The sequence below is a fragment of the Lycorma delicatula genome, chromosome 1 (genome assembly GCF_047948215.1).
Source record: "Lycorma delicatula isolate Av1 chromosome 1, ASM4794821v1, whole genome shotgun sequence".
Classification (NCBI taxonomy): Eukaryota; Metazoa; Arthropoda; class Insecta; order Hemiptera; family Fulgoridae; genus Lycorma; species Lycorma delicatula.
The window spans coordinates 330,504,192-330,523,171 of record NC_134455.1 but is presented as its reverse complement, the minus strand read 5'-3'; positions in this window follow the sequence as shown (position 1 = coordinate 330,523,171).

The following is an 18,980-nucleotide window of genomic DNA, read 5'->3' as shown; positions in this document are numbered from 1 at the left end:
AGAATTCACCTAAGAGAATTCTATTTATTCCAGGAAAAATTGAACTTGCTCCAGGACAACGTCTTTCACTACAATGGAGCAAGATGGTGAAACACTGATCCCTTATAGCAGTCCTTGTTTAATCTTCTTAAATGAAAATATTCTATTTCAGCGTTCAACGCGAATAAAACATTCCAAAATAAAGTATGCTAAGTTTCTATAAAAAGTTTCTTATACTTCACATACTGATCGATACACAGAAATTTTCTTTTTTGAAACTTTGTCAAAAGAAGTAATAAGCAAGAGAGCTTGGTTTCTGCTGGTTTCATGTTTGATATCCTATATTAGATAAACCGCTTGCTCCAACATAATGAAGCATTCGGTTTCTCCTACAATCGCCTAACTTCTGGATAGAATCTTCGGTGCATCAAAGAATTAATAGTTGTTGGAGTTTTAAGATTATTTGACTGTATAATTCGGGGGAAAACAGTCAGTCATCAAGATAATATATGAAGGTGTTTCAATCTTCTTAATCTCTCTGGGGAATTGTACGATTATAGGTTTTCCTCGTTCACATGAGTAATGAGTGTACCAAACTCGGTTAAAAAATGCCAATACTAGATTAACTGCTTCGTCTTAAATGTTAAAAAAAAAAAACTCGGGAATACTACTAAGGAACTAAATATATTTTAATTTTTAGAGATTACTTTATTGTATTAATAAATTAAGAGATTAATTTATTGTAATTTTTCTGTTAAAATGAAAATGGTCATCGGAGCTCGTACAGATGTTTGGATGAATTTTAATTTCCCCTTTTTTTTAAACCGCTTAATTTAGGTATCAATTCTATAATTTTTTTTTTCTTAAATCGGTTGTACTTCGTTTTTCTGTTCTCCATCTTTGAGGTAACATCGACTAGAAAACCATTTTGTCTGATCAACTGAAAAAGATTTTTCTAACTGCGACGCACTTAACCTTTAAGATACTTCGTCGGAATTCATATGTTTTTCCTGTTCTTTCTGCCACTCTCTTCGAACATCCTCTTTCGACTTTCTTCTTTTTTATGTCAACATTTTACAAGTGTGATTTTCCGTTTAGTCTCTTGTAATTGACCGTACGGCACATTTTCGTATCTTACTTATTTCTTTAAAAGATACTTCAAAAATTGTTCCCAAGCCTCACCCCGGAGAGGGCCGAAATAGTATTGGCAGCAAAAAGCTCCTGCACAGTCTTTTTCTCAGAAACAATTTAATTTGGTATCGTTGCTCAATTATACCATCAGCAAATCATATGTGTACTCTAATTACTTTTTAACTAAAAATCATCAATAGGCAGGACTTTATTGCCAGGAAATCATCACAGAAATAATATTTCTTTTGATTAAAATAGGGGTATAGGCTGCACCGACAATTCTACCCTGAAAAACTGCATGAAATGCAATTTTGGGGTGAGATGTTCGACTTTTAAACGAAAAAAGCAATCAAAAATCATGTAGATGACGCTTTGTTATTTTTTAGATAAAAACAGATGGTTGGATTACTGTCCATTATAATAAAATTTTTTTTATTATAATGTACAGAACGCATATTTGTGTTTTCATAATTCCAACTGGTAGTAGGAATATTCGCCTATGCTGCTTCCAACCAAGCAAAAATAAGATACTTTTTGAGGATTTTATATAAAACAGAATCATTTATGACTTCCGTTCGTACGAATAATCAATTAAATCATCTGAAGACTATCAGTGTTAGCCATAAATTTAACCATCTGAAATATAAAAGCAATATTTTTAGATGTAACAGCTGCGTTGATGTCAGTTGTAACTCAGCGATCTTATATAGAGTAAAATGGTACGGTAACTTTTAAATTAATAAATAATCGAATTTTTTGCTGACGCGCTAGCTTCAACAGTACCATAAAAATTTTTATTTGCAGTAGGACCGACTTTATTTCAGCCAGTATTACTTCTAGTTGAACTAAAATTGAGGCGGTTGTAAAACCGTAGAGATATATAAATCCTTAACACGTAGAGAAAGTTTGATAGAATTTGTGCGAATAAAAAGAATTATATTTAAATTAATTATTTCTTAACAGATTACATCTGCGTTACTGATCAATGTACTACGCTATCAACATATAAAAGCGTACGATGACAATTTATTATTTTAATTCGACGAAATTTCGTCTTTTTTAATATAATGGTTTAAATGAATAGTTGTGTTATTAGACTTAATGAAATAATATTACACAAAACAATAAATAAAATATACTATATTCAGCAGTTCATTTTACTTTATAACTAATATTGTATTAACAATATTATTTTTTATTTGTGACGCTTTTACTTTACCACTTTACACGTCCTGCTGAGTGCGTAGACTTAAAAGCATTAAAATAGTAAGTAATATATGACATCCCTCTTTTGAATTTAATTTTCTACATTTTTTTTATAAATATATATTAGTTATATAAAAACCTGTTAAAAGCTCAATTAAACAACTTGACCAAACCAAGAGTACAAACGACGATGTTACAAAGAAAACAGAAACGATTACTCGAAACTGGAAGAAAATGACAATAGACAATTAAAAATAAATAAACCATTTCACTGTTGCGATTTAAGAAGTTCCTAAGATTAAAATACGATGAACTTACAAACTTATTTGAAGCCGTGGCCATCTATTCGCGATCCAAAAATACAAACGCAAAAAAGAGGTCCGTGATGGATAAATAAAGAGCAGTATAGAGCGAGAGGGAGTAACTTACTAGAGGGCTTGTAAGATAGGTTTACTGTGCCTACTGATGAAATTAGAGCTGCCACTAATAGCCGTGTACATAATTTATTCACAAGGAAGAGCGAGAAAGAGAAATTGAGAGCAGGAAGAGCGGGAAGATTGTGCGAGTTCTTTTCAATAGCTCATCCACACTTTACCGCCTTGCTCTTTTCTCTCACTCCAACAAACATCTCTCTCTTGCATTATTCTCTCACCACCCTTTCATTCATAATAGAGTCATCCTATTCGATGATTCAAATTTGAAAAGAAGAACGTACCCTCTTCCCTAAACTCTCTAAAATGAAGCTCAGAAACCACAACATGTAAACGGATTACAAGATAAGAGAATGAGGGGAAAACCGACATTGAGGGCTGCAAATTTTATAAACTCTCGGTACTCTAGTCTGGAACCTAAACAGCTCTCCACTAATGCGATAGCATTTATAATTTAAAGTAATTAATAATTTACGTTTTTAAAATTGAAAAGAAACGATTAATGACTTATTCGTAAATTATAATTTAAAAACTTTTGAAAGACCATGCATGGAGTGCGATAGCTTGGTTTTAATACTTTCCTAAAGGAAGGACTATTGATAGATTTAAGTTTGCTTTTTACTTCATTAAACGAAGTTCAAGAAAGTAAGAACTCAAAAGTAAGTACTCAAAGGTAAGTAATTCAAGATCGATTAGCCGTAGAATGTAAAAATTTGGATTTAGGACTGTTGTAACATCTAGTTGTGCAATTCCTCATTTAATTGCAATCGACTGAACCAAAAGTCCAGACAAAAAGTCCAAAATCCAAATTTTTGGATTTTGGACTTTTTCTTAACTGCAGTAATAAGCCCTCATTGGAGCTTTTTAACGATGTATCATAAGTTGTACTTATTTTCATTGTTTACAGAGTTATAGCCCAATAAAATTCTAATTAATCAAATATTTGGATCTTACAAAGGGAAAGCACATCGGCTTGAATCTGACTTCATTTCCTCTTTTTTTTTAAATTTTAAATATATTGATTTATTAATAATTGTTAAACTGTGATTGTAAAACATGTTTAAAATAAATAATAATTTAAAATTTAAAAAAATATGAACAAAAAATGTAATAAATATATACAAAATATATGTATGAAAAATATATAGGATGAAAACTAATGTCCACATCAGATTTTTTTAGATTATATATAATATGTGAATATATATATATATATATATATTGTATTATAAACTAATAATACGTGTATACAATTATACATTTTCTTACTTCTGATAGATTATTCTTACTTTATTAATTATAATGATACTTCTTTAAATTAAAAAAAAAAATGATTCATTAGAGTAGAGTAAAATATTTCACCGTATGACATCTCGGAGAGTAAACCCCCCGTCTAGATCTTTGAGTGCATACTAGTCAAAAGGAAATCAACAGAAATCATGAGAATGATGGCGTTTAGAAATCGTTTAAATAAATAAAAATAATACGATTGATATATTTATGATAAATTTGTAATAATTTCCGTAGTAAAAATGAGAGAGCAGAAATTTTAGTATGTTGACTGCAGTATTATTAATTTATTTATTTTGGAATAATTAAGAGGAAAGTTTACATATAAAGGTTAAAACTGGAAACAAACTTTCACAATAAAAATTGCTCAAAAATTGAGACGTGCTTGAATTAATTTAAGTCAAAAGACAGAAAAGGTAAAGGTTAAAGAAGAACGCAGTGAAACGTAAAAGAAAACAAATAAAAGGAAGGTAAATTTAACATACACTAACATAAAATAAAAGTTAGGAGAAATGTTGTCAAAATACCAATGTCAAAGAGATACGAAGAACTTCCTGCAATATATGGCAGCATAGGATAAAAGAACCCAACAGAGAGGAAAATTATCTACGGACTTGGAAACGGAAAAAGAAATTAAACAAATAAATACGTTATTCACATTAATACATTATATAGAGATAGACCATGTTTGACAACGTTGTGCTACACCACAGATAGTAACGGCAACTGCACAGTATTTATCTTATCACGCCAAATAAAATTTTGGTAAGACTTAAATAAGAGCATTAAAGTAAAATCCGTTTAATGAATAATGAAATGTAATTTTTTGTTCAATGAAATAAAATTTATGTGTCTCCCAGCATTATAATTCATAATTTAATAATAGAATGCGTTATAATTTAAATAATTAAACGTACATAAATAGGCCTGATACATACATTTACTAAGTATAGTTCATATTCGTTATATATACATAACGTACTAAAGAAAATATTCCGTTATAACAACAAATCCCGTATTAGGCAAAGGAAAATTTTCCTTTCATCATCTCTTCATTTATATTACGGTGATCGTGTAATATCACTGCTAGATTAAATATTTTTTCCAAATGAGGGTTTAGAGGAAAATAGGAAAGGTTATCACTTCAATCAGGATATCGAGTAACGACGTTGATAACATCCAAAAACAAATAAGAATTTGAAGAAATTTTAATTTGAACGCCATTAATGCGAAGAATGGTTAATTCTTTTTATCTATTTATAGTGAAAGTAGATTGATCTCTTAAGGACAATTTCTATTCATATTACAGTTAAATAAAAACTCCTTAAAATTAAGACAAACGCAAAGTTTGTAAACTCCTTTGGGAATGAGCGTTAATTATATGACTAATTTTTTTCTAAAATAAAACGATAAACAATATTTGTTCACAAAGAATACTTTACATTAATTCTAAAATTAATAAAATATTACCTAACAATGTATAGATCAAAATTTTATTTTCAGTGCTTCTAAGTTTTTCGTAATTGATGAATTGTACTTCGTGCGATATGTCCGCAATTTTCCGATACGTTTAAGGGTAATAAAACCGGCTTCATAATGATGTAAAGAAATCGAGGATAGTGGCATTTTCCGCCCCAATTATTATATATAAAAAAGCAACAATGGAGAGTACGTAACGTTGTTGCAGTTACTTTAATTTAAGCGGATTTCTTCAAAACGGCTTCCAAAACAGCTAGGCAAAGACTATAAAGCAATGATATTTAATAAATACAAATTTAAAAAATAATGACTGATTATAAAAGATAAATCTGACTTACACCATTACGATGGTGTCACCCAGATATTTAATTTGTCAAATAAAACCGGTTAAGACGAAATTAATTTTTTATTAACTTCAATTCAGTTTTTAATTTTTACTTCCTTGAACGAAGTAAAGGAAGTACTGTGATCGCGAAAAATTTCGGTTTTGAGATTTCAACGGACATATCCATTTTGATCATCCCTGAATCCATTTTCACTAGTTTCAGCGTGACGTCTGTACGTATATATCTCAAAAACGATTAGCCGCAGGATATTGAAATTTTGGATTTAGGACTGTTGTAACATCTAGTTGTGCACCTCCCCTTTTGATTGCAATCGACTGAACTGAAAGTGTCCAAAAAAGGCCTAAAATCCAAAACATTTGAATTTTATTTGTACTTATTTTCATTGGTTCCAGATTTATAGCCAAATAAATTTTAATTGATGAAATATTTAGATCTTACAAGGGAGAAGACACATCGGTTCAAATCAGACTTCATCTCCTTGTTTTTAACTTTTTTTTTTTTAATTTAAATATATCGATTTATTATTAATTATTAACGTATTAATATTTATTGCAAAAAACATTTACAATAAATAATAATTCAATAACAACAATCAAAAAAATATGAAAAGAAATCAGAAGTTAGTAAAATAGTTTTATATACTTTTCATTTTAATCAAACATTTTTTCAGAAGTTAATAATTATTAATAAATCAAAATATTAAAATTAAAAAAAAAAACAAAGTTAAAAAAATGTACGTATATGAAGTCGGATTCAAACTGATGTGTGCATGGTTACGGATCCGACACGTTCTCATTTACACCACATGAAACACTTACACAACTTGAGCAATATGAAACCAGATTAATATATATAAACTAATATAAAATGCTGATACGGATACCACAAAAAAATGATCCACATATGGTGTCCACCTTCTTTCTTTTTGCTGTTTGGCCTTCAGATAATATTTCAAAGGATGAATGAAGATTGATATTATGAGTGCAAATGAAATATATTCTTGTACGGTCTCAGTTCGACCATTCCTGCGATGTGTGGTTAATTAAAACCCAACCACCAAAGAAATCCGTGTAAAAATCCGTATTCAAATCCGTGTAAAAATAACTGACTTTACTAGGACTGAACGCTGGAACTCTCGATTTCCAAATCAGTTGATTTGGGAAGACGCGTTCACCACTAGACCAATCCGGTGGGTTAAGGTGGTGTCCACCCACATTGCAATTGTGTAACTGTCCACTTTATTAAAGAATTGGAGGATCGTATCTCACTTTCAAATGAAATAAGTTTAAATGAAGTGCAGCAAAAAAAGGTGTAAATACAATTATATGTGATAGGCGTACAAAGAAGTCATGTGATGTCCACATCAAATTTTTTATTTACAGATTACTATTTTGTGAGCATATTTCAATTAAAATGATGTAATTCAAGGTATATTCAAAAGTATTTAAGGAAAAATTAAATTAAGCTGTTTGCGTGATGTTTGCGCGATGAACCGTAAATCTTGCTAAAAAAAGGTATTGGATTTGTCTTACACACTAGCAGTTACAGAATATTTTATGTGATCGTAACGTATTGTTAAGAATACAATATATATAGTGCGTAGCAGTTTTATTAAAATATTTCTTCAAGTACCACACTTCATCGTATTACTGATTAATTTTAATTACTCGTTACATTACTTTATTTCACTTTACAAACAATCTACTAAAAAATGCGTAACGTCGAATTAGGGTAAATAGTCAAACACAACCCATCGGGTTGGTCTAGTGGTGAACGAGTCTTCGCAAATCAACTGATTTCGAAGTCGAGAGTTCCAAGGTTCAAATCCTAGTAAAGGCAGTTACTTTTATACGGATTTGAATACTAGATCGTGGATGCCGGTGTTCTTTGGTCGTTGGGTTTCAATTAACCACACATCTTAGGAATAGTCGAACTGAGACTGTACAATAATTGTACATCTATAATCATATCTTGTAATCCCATATTGTAATCATTGTACAATCATACTGTACATTATTTACCTCATACCTATCATCCTCATTCATCCTCCGAAGTAATACCTAACGGTGATTTCCGGAGGCTAAACAGGAAAAAAGTAGACAAATACAAACAGTTTTCTTGAGATCTTTTCAATTTTTTTTCGTTCTGAATAAAATTGTTAAATTCAATTACATATATTACAAAAAGTAACCAGAAAATAAAATAAGACCACCTCGAATTTTTTTCATAATTATAAAGGGATTTATAATTTACTAACCCGCCAGGGATAAGGGATATACTAATCTACTACATATTTACTAACCCGTCAGCAAAGATACACCGCGACTATTACAGTGAAATATTCTTTTATCATTGTTTGTTTAATATTTAGTATTTACTTAAGTTTTAGATGATAAACACATATACCTAATATAGACAGATGTACCTAATCAAGCCAAGAAACTTTTACAGTTGCGGTTGATTAATAATGCGTAAAAAACTATGAGTTGCTCGTACCTTTTCATACATTTTTCAGTCCTTGATATAAGCAAATATTTACGAGTAAGGCTTAAAAATTTGAGTTTACTGCTACTGTATTAACCTCAAATTTGTATCAGTAACTATGCTAAAAATTTTAGCATTTTATTTAGTGTTGTCCAACGTTTTTTGTATTCCTCGCTATCTGCAACGTATTACTGGGCTATTCCTTCTATCCCGCCTATAGGAAAAGTTGTCTTTTGAAGAGGCTATTCTATTGATAGATTTCGAGAAAACAGAAATAGACAGAAAATAAATTAATTAAAAAAGAATCGGTAGTACTTAGAATTAATTATCTAAATAGTTTAATTATTAGTCATGCTCGATAAACACATTCATTGACAACTGTAGCACATCTCGATTTACTGTTTCTTAAAAGTGGATCGTGGTTTATAAAGAGGATTCGTAGATCATAGCAGTACTGATATCCCATTTTGAAAATAACTTAACATCATCTGAGTAATAAAAGCCTGTATTTAATTAAAAATGTTATTTTGATCCTTAATTGGGATCTTAGTTATATCGTTTCTCAAATAAATTTTCTTTATTCCACATCATACTGATGTATTGATTAGATTATTATCATAGCAAACGAGTTAATGTCTTAGAAAGATTGAGCTTTCAAAAAGGGTCGACACTTTCAATGAAATCTGATGTGGACACCACATGACTTCCTTGTACGCCTATTAAATTATACATACACATTTTTTTTTAAATGAAAAGTACGTAAAGTTTTATTTCATTAATAACTTCTGATATTTTTTCATATGTTTTCTTCTTTATTGTTATTATTGAATTATTTATTTTAAAAGTTGTTTTTACAATCAGAGGTGAATAATTATTAATAAATCAATATATTTAAATTAAAAAAAAGAGATGAAGTCGGATTTAAACCGACGTGCCTTCCCCTTGTAAGATCTAAATACTTCACTAATTAAAATATTATTTGGCTGTAACTCTGGAACCAATGAAAATAAGTACCACTTCTAATATATCGTTGAAAAACTCTCAATTACGCCTTATTACTGCAGTTAACAAAAAGTCCAAAATCTGAATTTTTTTGGATTTTGAGCTTTTTGGACCCTTTTGATCCGGTCGATTGCAATCAAAAGGGAAGGTGCACAACTAGATGTTACAATAGTTCTAAATCCAAAATTTCAGCATTCTACGACTAATCGTTTTTGAGTTGTGCGAGATACATATGTACAGACGTCACCCCGAAACTAGTTAAAATGGATTCAGTGATGGTAAAATGGATATTTCCATTGAAATCTGAAAACCGAAATTTTCGCGAACACAATATTTCCTTTACTTCGTACAAGAAAGTAAAAAGGGGCCCTGCACCGCCTCTTTGAAGTAATACAGAGGTGCTCGATGACCCAGATACAGTTAATAGTAACTAACGGGACCCGAAAGGTTGATGTATCCCGTGTTAATTCTGTTAATATTTTTCTCCAAAACCGCTAAAAATATAAACTTCTAATTTTAATACACGTTTTATTTATATATTTCTAAAGACATATATGAATAAATACATTTGAAGTAGGCAGAAAAAAGAAAAATTACAAACAAAAAACGAACCGTCCAACAGCTTTACTGGGGTCCTCCTAAGTGCCAGAACTCGATTGTTTTGGAAAACCAAAATTAAAGTTTTATATTACAGTTATTCTTTCCCTTTTCTTTGAAAAGTTAATTTGCATACTTAACATAGTAATGAGTGCTCATGATTTTAAAAGTATTTTTTTACACTTACATACACCGATCATACCTTTCACTGAAATTTATTCAATGTAAAACGTTAATGATTTTCAAAATTTCGACAACGGTCGGAGTCACAACTCGCTTCAATGATGATGGATGACAACGGTTCAAACTGGTAATATCCGGTTCCACACTTATTAATTTCATTTATTGCCACTGCTTCCTCAACCGATTTCTTCATATTTTCTTCACAAACGTCTATTACAGATACATCAGTTATAGACACATCAAATCATTTTACACGGTAGATTCGGTACTTTCTTCAGACCAGAGAACATCTGTTCTGCACCGCACCTTTCCAACAATAAATCGATATAATACAATATACGCGTAAGGTTTACACCCAGTGGCGACTCGTAGCTAAAATTAGTGGTGGTGCTGCTCCAGAAAATGTTTATCCTTTGTTTTAAAATTGTGTAAAAGGAAATGAACAAGTATAAAAAGAAAATTTATTCATAAACTTTATAAAGGCCTAAAAGAACAAAATTAAACCTTTTTTTACTTAATTTAACCTAAATTGTTACAGCTTCAAGCTTGATTTATTCATTTAAACATGAAATCCATTCTTCTTGTTTTAATCTGCGCGAAAAGATAAATAATTTTCTCCCTGATCATACGCGAAGTAAAAAAAATTACCTTCCACCAGCACGCCAGGGTCGGCACTGCGAGAGCGATAGTGCTTTTTCCCTCGCGTGCAGCTTTCTATCTGCGCATGCGAACAACAGCCAAACACCACTCCGGTGGAACTGTGAAGCGCACAGTTCCATACAAAGAATTTTGTATATTTTTCATAAACTTAGGGAGGACTACTGACATTAAGCTTAAGGATTACATATTGTACAAATATAAAGAAATAATTAAAGAAAAACGGACACATTACATTAAATTTTATCAATAATATAAAATGGAAATAGGGAGTGCTGCAGTTCCACAGTGTCTATACCCCAGCCGCCACTGTTTACACCTTAAAGATGTTTATGGCCGATCCATTTAGATTCGTTTGTATATAAAAATTTGCATGTATTATTTCTAGTTCACATCACACTATGGTAAAATTTAAAAACTCGCACCCCTTATATTTTCTTAAATGATATACCAAAATTTGATCAGCAGTTTTAGAAAAAATAAAAAAATAAATAAAATAATTAGAACAGTCTATTTAAAAATATCTAAAAAAATTTATTTAAACTTATTATTTTAAATATAAAATCAGAAGTGCACATGATTATAAGATTCGCCTATTTTTTTCTTTAAATTTTTTGACTTACTACCGACTGAAATGACAAAAGTCGGTAAAAATTAGTAAGTGTTATTTAAATAACACTAGTTTTTACAGAAGGTCATTTTTTTACGAATTAATTCCTTGTCTCTACTTGTTCTTCCTTTTCTTATCCGGCGGTTTCATGCGAATCTTTACAAATAATGTTTATTAAAAAGTAAAAGTCCATAAAGGTATTTCCACATATACAGTTTATTAAAAAGTAAAAGAGCCTCAAAAGCAGACGAAAAGATAGAAATGTTCTAGTAATCAGATCACTACACCAAAGACCTCTGATTTTTACAACACATACACTTCCACCACATCAACTATTCACCTACACTTTCAACACATCTACACTATTCCAAGATACTACATTTTATTACTGCGCCTGTTGTTTTAACATCTTTATCAAAACAAACTTCCCGCTATACATGAAATAAAATATGAACGAAAAAGCATTTTACATATTCACGTGTTGAATGAACATAATTGACTTGAAGAAGAGAGCCCACCAATAAAGTATTTTTCTATATTCAGTTTATGATTGCCTAATCGGGGACTCGAACTCAGAATTTCAAGCATTAAAGTCAGAGAAGCTACCACTCGTGAAGATCGGCAATCTTATTTTAAAAATAAAATTATTTTATTTCATATAAACTGTAAATGTATGGAATAAAAGCAGTAATTCTTTATTTTTCCAATAGTTTACCGCATCCTCGGTAAGCAATATTAATGGGATCTCAGTAGATGTGTGAATACTTTAGAGTGAAGATTGAACTTTCAAGAAGGTTAAATACAGCTATAATTTAGTAAGGTTTACCACTGATCACGAAAACTCGTGTAAAAATGTTGGTATAGATGTAGATGCTACCCAAAAGTTCGGGGAATTTGAATTTCGCACGCGAACCATTGCTGGTACGACTTGCTGCCGCTAGATGTGGCTAACAGTACTCACTGTGAATCAGTGTTCCAACAGCTGTGACGGTGAGAGGCTGCATTGTTGACTTTCGTGCGGTTTTGTAACGTTGTGTTTTACTGCTTCGGCGAAGTTCTACATGGCAGATTTTAAAGAGCAAAGAACCTGCATCAAATGCTACATGCTTAAAAAACTGGTGACAATGCTATGAGTAAAAGTAAAACTTTTTTGTGGTACAAAAGATTCAAAGGTGGACGAACGACAGTCGATGACAACGACGTTCAGGAAGACCATCAACAAGCGCAACACCGGAAAATATCGCGAAAGTGCGAGAGGCTATTGTTGCAGATCGTAGGCAAACAATCCATGATGTTTGTGCAATCGTAAAAATGTCATATGGGTCCGTGCAACGCATCTTGTCGGACAATTTGAACATGAGACGCATTGCTGCAAAATTCGTACCGAGACTGTTGAACAGCGACCAGAAACAACATCGCATAGCTGTCTGTAGTGAATTGAAAAATTCAGCAAGAGATGACCCTAACTTCATCTCCAACATCATAACCGGTGATGAGACATGGGTATACGGGTATGACCCTGAAACTAAGCAGCAGTCGTCACAGTGGAAGTCGCCACGTTTACCGCGGCCAAAAAAAGCACGCCATGGTCGCAGCAACATGAAGTCCATGATGATTGTTTTTTCGACATCAAAGGCATTATCCATAAGGATAATGCCTTGGTCAAACTGTCAATGGGATTTTCTATTGTGTAGTTTTGAAGCGGTTAGTGAAAGCATTAGGCGCAAACGTTCAGATCTGTGGGGTAACAACAGCTGGATTCTGCATCATGACAATGCGCCCGCGCACACATCGCTAGCCGTTGGGAATTTCTTGGCTTCCAAAAAGACGGTAGCGTTTCCCCACCAACCCTATTCGCCCGATCTTGCCCCGTGCAACTTTTTTCTCTTGCCGAAAATAAAATTTCAATTGAAAGGCCGTCGTTTTAACACAATTGAGGAGAATCAGGAAGAAACGCAGAACGTGCTTCGAACACTTACACCTGCAGACTTCCAGGGATGCATGGAATCATGGGAAAAACGCTGGGATCACTGTATCAATGCCCAAGGGGATTACTTTGAAGGAGATAGTAGAAATTATAAGTTATGGTAAGCTACTTTATTTCTATGGTAAAATTCCCGAACTTTTGGGTAGCACCTCGTATATGTTAACGGTAAATTTGATTAATCCAGAGATTATACATAAATACCGGTGAGTTTGATTAATCGCCTCCAATGTTGGAGAATAATATATATAATATGTATATCTAACGTTAATTATACGAGGTTAGCGTACTAAGCGAGCCTAAGTTTTGTTTGGTTACGTTAGATAGTCTCTTTTTCTTTCTTGTTTATGTCTAGCCTCCGGAACTACCGTAAAGTATTACTTCGGAGGATGATTCGTATGAATGTAAACGATGTCTTGTATAGTCTCAGGTCGACCATTTCTGAGGTGTGAGGTTAATTGAAATCCAACCACCAAAGAACACCAGTATCCACGACCTAGTAATCAAATCTGTTCTTAAAAGTAACTGTCTACTAGGATTTGAACCTCTACTTCGAAAGGTTTTGATAAACCAACCAAACATAACCTACGCTCGCTAACCTCGATTAATTAACAGTAATGATTAATTTTAATTATTTAAATAATAAATTCAGTAATTACTGCTTACAGTCGAGTTATTTTAATATGAGAAATATGTCAAATTACCGGTATATTTAATAAATTTCTGTTAAACACTGGTAGTGATTAAGCAAATTCGCCGGTAATTATACATAATCACCGGATCATATTTTCCGTCACTATATATTAAACATAAAAGCAAATGTATTAACTGAGGAACCGTGAGGAACTGCAGGAATCATTGCTACTGCAGTTATTTATGATTATGCAGTTATGACCTCTTTCTTTTTTCTTTCATTTACTGTTTGATCTCTTTTAATCAAATTCAGCGACAACAGCCCTTCGTGAACTTCACCCGGGCGCCCTAGCACTGCCTGGAAAGTTTTGAAATTATTTTCAAAACGTTCTATAAAATAACTTTGAAAACTGTGAACCAAATTAATCATTGATTATATTTAGGAAATTAAGGTGACGTTACAAATCAAATAAATATAAAAATTAGACTTAACATTTTTTAGTTCATTTAACACTATCATTTTAACTTCCTTGTACGAAGTAAAAGTATTGTGATCGTGAAAAATTTCGGTTTTCAAATTTCAACGGAAATATCAATTTTGACCATCCCTGAAACCATTTTGACTAGTTTCGGCGTAACATCTGTACGTACGTACGTACATATGTATGTACGTATCTCGCATAACTCAAAAACAATTAACCGTAGGATATTGAAATTTTGGATTTAGGGCTGTTGTAACATCTAGTTGTGCACCTCCCGTTTTTATTGCAATCGACTGAACCAGAAGTGTCCCAAAAAGCCCAAAATCCCCAAAATATTGGATTTTGGACGTTTTCTTAACTGAAGTAATAAGCTCTAATTGAGAACTTTTCAACGATATATCATAAGTGGTACTTATTTACATTAGTTCCACAGTTATAGCCAAATGAAATTTTAATTATTGAAATATTTGGATGTTAGAAAGGGAAGGGACATCGGTTCGAATCCTACTTCATATTCTTTTTTTTTTTTAATATAAATTTATAGATTTATTAATAATTATTAACTTCTGATTGAAAAAAAAGTTTTGCGATAAATAATAATTCGATTATAATAAAAACAAAATACGAAAAAATATCCGAAGTTATTAATGAAATAAAATTTTATGTACGTTTCATTTTAAAAATAATGTGTATATGTAATTTAATAAGCGCACAAGGAAGTCATGTCAAATTTTTTTAATACTTATATTAAAAATATAGATTAAAGTAGTAAATATTTAAAATCGTTTTATTATCATTATATTTTTACTGAACGTGTTTACTCAAATACATATTCATGTATTATGTAAATACGGTGATTTATGTATCAGTTATTTATTTCATTTTAAACAATTGAGAAATATTTTAGCAATAACGAATGCTGACAATATTTAACTTTTTATATCTATTTTAAATCAATACATATCTAAAACTTTATAGGCACTACAGTCGAGTTTGTTACATAGCTATAGATCAAAGTTAAGCGTAAACTAAAATAAATTGAGTTAAATGAGTATTAACGCAAACGGGTAATGTTAAAGTGCAGGCGGAAGCGAGGGGAGGGTATTACGGAGGTAAATTTCTCCCTAGCCGATGATTTCTCTATTACATCCTTACTAGCACCAGTACATGAGCGCGTGCACAAGCACGCTCTCTCATTCTCTCTCTCATTCACTCTCTCTCTTTCACAAAATAAGACCGTTCATGGGTGTGTTTTATGCGAGTGTTATACACAAATTTGTATCTCGTCTGGTTTGTTGTTAGTGCTAGTAGTGGTATTAGCATTTAAATTTGTACATTGACAAACAGCTGTGGGGTTTTGGGGTTGAACGCTCGAAAGGGGTTTAGATTGTGATCCCTACTACGGATAAGACCTATGGTATCGGTGCAAGTAAGCCCCTTACAATGCCAGTCGCTTCACTTTGCTGTGGGCTCTATCAGTGAAGGAAACAAATTTCTCTAATCAACCGTTGTTTATAAGCGGGTACACTTCAAAGAAAATGTTTTAATCGGTTAAAAAAAAATAAATCCGTTTGGTTAAAAAAATAATTTTAAAAAGTAACATAATATTAAAAATAATTGCTAAAAATTAATTGTAATTTTTAATATTTTACAGCTGAATATAACAACAAAAATGAGTTTTTCTTTTGTAAATTAAAACTAATATACAAAAAATAAATTACCAAGTCTATCAGATGACATATAAATACTTTTATTATATATATATATATATATATATATACACAGATAAAATATATTTGTATGATATATATATAACCACTTTTTATTACATTAAATTGGTTATATTTTTTAGAAAATTTAAAAAATTGGGAATATTTGGAAATTCAAATAAACTTAAAATACGTTTATCTGAATTTTAGTCAAAAAGAAATAATTGAAAAAAAGAATCCCCAAAATGCATTACTTGCTGGTTGTAGTTAAAAGTGGTTCGAAGTAGCATTTACAATTTTTGCTGGAATTGGTTGACCAGCTTAACTTAACCATTTCCTTATAAGGAATTAAATAAAGGATCCATTATACTTTCTTAATAACTTATAATATTCTTCGGTTAGGCTACGAAAATATATCTTATTTAATAAGCAGATTAAAGAAAAACAAGAACAATTTAAAAATGTAAATCAAAAAAGGAATTTTAGTTCTTTTCTATTTACAGAATACCTTATTCAAAGTGGCTACTTAGCTTCTTTTCTTGCATAAAATACTGAGAGAAAATTATTATTAGAATTACAAAAATAAAAAAAAATATATACGATAATTTCGTTATACAAAATAAAATTACAATTGTGGTAAAATAAGTAATATTTTTGATAGACTTAAAGAAGTAGAAATAGAAATAAGATGGTTAACTACGTCTGATAAAACAATGTAGACCGTAAGTTTACAGCTATTACTTGCGAGTAACAGAGAGAACATCTGATTCTAATAGAAATAACATTTATAAATTAACATAGAAAAGTTTAAATTGAATAGCGGAATCTGTTACTATGCAAAGCAACAAAAAAAAATCATGTACAAAAACGTGTATATGCAGAAATATAAATCATACGTACTGATTGATTTTATTTAAGTATGGTTTTTTGCCGTTGATTTGCCTACAAAAATGTTAAGTTCATTACTAGTGGACCCGGCGATGATTCGCTACTGACAGAATGTTTACCGTAGTTAAAACCTCACCAGTCTCACTACTTTATAAATCATAAAAAAATCTGATGTGGACATCACATTACTTCCTTGTACGTCTATTAAATTACATTTACTCATTTTTTTTTTTTAAATGAAAAGTACATAAAATTTTATTTCCTTAAAAACTTCTGATATATAAAATGTTATTATTAGATTAAACATTAAATTATTATTAAACATTAAATTAAACATATATAATATGTTATTATTAAATTATTATTCATCGTAAACATTTTTTGACAATGAAAGGTTAATAATTATTAATAAATCAATATATTTAAATTTAAAAAAAAGTTAAAAAAAAGGAGATGAAGTCTGATTCGAACCGATGTGCCTTTCTCTAAGATCCAAATATTTCATTAATTAAAATTTTATTTGACTATGACTCTGAAACCAATGAAAATAAGTACCACTTATGATAGATATATCGTTGAAAAGTTCTCAGTGGGGGCTTATTACTGCAATTAAGAAAAAGTCCAAAATTCAAATATTTCGGATTTTGGACATTTTTGGTTCAGCGACAGCAATAAAAAGGGGAGGTGTACAATTAGATGTTACAAAAGTCCTAAATCAAACATTTCAACATCCTACGGATAATCGTTTTTGAGTTATGCGAGATACATACGTACGTACGTACAAACACACATACGTAAGTATATACGTCACGCCGAAACTGTGAAAATGGATTCAGGAATGGTCGAAATGGATTTTTCCGTTGAAATTTGGAAACCGAAATTTTTCACGATCGCAATACTTCGTTTATTTCGTACAAGAAAGTAAAAAACGTATAAATAAATAACCTAAAACTTCTTTTACTAAATTAAATGTCGTATATATCGACAGATATCGTCTAAATCGGTTGTCATTGTTTATGTCAATACTGACTTCCCCAGACAGCTACTACGTAATTAAATATTATGTTATTAAATTATTTATTATATATTTCAACCAATTTTTTCAGCTTGCTGCCAGATCTCCCCCCTCTCTCGTTCACTCTCTCTCTCTCTCTCTCTCTCTCTCTCACTCTCTCTCTCTCTCTCTCTCTCTCTCTCTCTCTCTCTCTCTCTCTCTCTCTGTGTGTGTGTGTGTGTGTGTGTGTGTGTGTGTGTGTGTGTGTGTGTGTGTATGTATGTGTTTGTGTGTGTGTTTAGGCTGATACCGGCTTGCCAGACCTGCAGCTGTAAATGTAAATATAAATGTACCGTTAAACATGTAGTTCTGAACGGACTCAGGTCGACCACTCCTGAGGCGTGTGGTTAATTGAAACCCGATCACCAGACACCATCGGTACCCACAGTCTGGTATTCAAACCCATACAAAAGCAACTAATTGTCTTTACAAGGTCTCTAACCTCAAAACTCTCGATTTCGAAAATCAGCTGATTTTGCGATGACGAATTTAACCACTAAACTAACCCGGCGGGTTATTAAATTATTAAATATTATGCAACTAACATGTAAACACTGCCGGGACGAATAATAATAAATTGTGAAATCGGTTAAGTAGTTTTTGAGTTATTAGAGCACATACAGAACGAATATTGTCTTTTGTTTAGATTTGACTGTGATCGATATAAAAATGCTATACAGTTATTACTCAAAATATTTTAAATGCATTAAGACAAATAATTAAACAAATTGTACCTCAAAATTAAACAAAATACTTCACTACGAAATAAATCCGTATTTACAGTTATAATTTCTAAATAATGTCAATACATCTATCGCAGAAGTAAATGAATAA